Source organism: Oryx dammah, unplaced genomic scaffold (assembly GCF_014754425.2).
Source record: "Oryx dammah isolate SB20612 unplaced genomic scaffold, SCBI_Odam_1.1 HiC_scaffold_2, whole genome shotgun sequence".
In the NCBI taxonomy this organism is placed as follows: Eukaryota; Metazoa; Chordata; class Mammalia; order Artiodactyla; family Bovidae; genus Oryx; species Oryx dammah.
The window spans coordinates 135,230,445-135,232,275 of NW_024070186.1; positions in this window are offsets into that span (position 1 = coordinate 135,230,445).

Sequence of the window (1,831 nt, forward strand, 5' to 3'; positions counted from 1 at the left end):
CAGTTATCACAGAAGTAGAAATATAACAAATATAATAAAAAAGACACATTCCTACCAAGAGTACTAATATCAGTTAACATAGCTGGCTCACAAGTAATAGTTTCCCAGGTGGTGCAGCAGTAAAGAAGCCGCCTGCCAACGCAGGAGCCACAGGAGGTACGGGTTCGATCCCTGGGTCAGGAACATCCCCTGGAAAAAGAAATGGCAACCTACTCCAGTATTCTTGCCTGGGAAATCCCATGAACAGAGTAGCCTGATGGGCTACAGTCCACAGGGTCGCAAAGAGTCAGACACGATGACTGAGCCATAGTTTTTCTCAGTGAGGTGAAGAAGTCGCTCAGTCGTGTCCGACTCTTTGCGACCCCGTGGACTGTAACCTACCAGGCTTCTCCATCCATGGGATTCTCCAAGCAAGAATACTGGAGTGGATTGCCATTTCCTTCTCAGGGGATCTTCCCGACCCAGGGATTGAACCTGGGTCTCCCGCATTGGAGGCAAACGCTTTAACCTCTGAGCCACCAGGGAAGCCCTTTCTCAGTGAGATTAGGCTCCAAAAGGAAAAAAAAAAAAGGCAAGAAGAAAGGAAGGGAGGAAAAGAGAGAGAGGGAGAGGGAAGGAGAAAAAAGCCTGGCTTCTTTAAATTCTAAATCCTTGAAAATAAGTTTCCTTCAGAATTTATAAAAAGGCTTCATCCATTTTTGCTCACTTAAATGTAGTCCTCAAATAATAGAATATCAAAAAAAAAAGAAAAGAAAAATATTTTCCCATTCATGCTTTATAATAATCACAGAAATTATAAAAGTGTTTTCATCAGTATATTTATTACAAGCATAATATCTTGACATAACCTTATATTAAACAGGCTTTGTAGGCCAGTCTGGAAACTAGAATGTTTACAATAAAGCAATAATTTCTCTGTTCCAAATTATCAATTTGGAAGTCTGCTTTTGAAACACAGCTAATTGATATGCTAACTGCCTAAGTCAATATATAGTTGTAGAGGGATACATTTATTACTGCAGTTATAGTGCTTAGTAACATTGATCATTCTGTGACAAATTAAATTCAATTCAGACTTTGTTGACTAGTTGTAGATATTTTTAGGTGATCTAGTGTTACTTTGCTTTTTCTAGATTAAGTTAAATCAAAGGCACAACAAAATATTTTGAAAAATATGTTTTATTTATATTGCATAAAAATATTTTTCCCTTTAGCGTATCCATTGATGTCTCCCACTGCCATTTAGCCCATTCTTTTATCTCAAAAACATTGAAACATTCACAAAGGAGTGATTCTCTATCATTCATGTTACAGTTTCCCTTAGAGGTACCAGCTAAAGAAGTCAAATTTGAGTCCATTCCTAGTTTTAGTAAATTAAGCTGAGTCATGTTTTACTCATGATCCATTCCTGTTCAAAGACAACAACTCAGGCAACTAAAGGCATTTCTAACACTCATAAATACATTTTCTCAACTGTAGGAAGCATTTTTCCTTCTGTATTCATCTGTAGTTAGATTTAACCACAGGTATCAGGCTGTCTTGAACACATTGAATAAAATCCTTTCAGAAACCAAGTAATCCTTCAAAACTTATTTGTTCTTCACTTCAATTAAGAAGAGATAAAAGGGAGTAACAGAATCATACAGGATTGAAAGAAAGTTTGTGTCTCCAGACTTTAATTTGTATCCTAGTACTTACCAGACCATACCATCTATAGTTGGCAATTAGTTGGGTTTTTTTTAATAGATTCTGAAGTTAACTTGTAGATAGAAAAATTATATTTTCTTCCTGAAAGGGTTAATTTGTTTACTATAAATGAGAAAGCAAGACT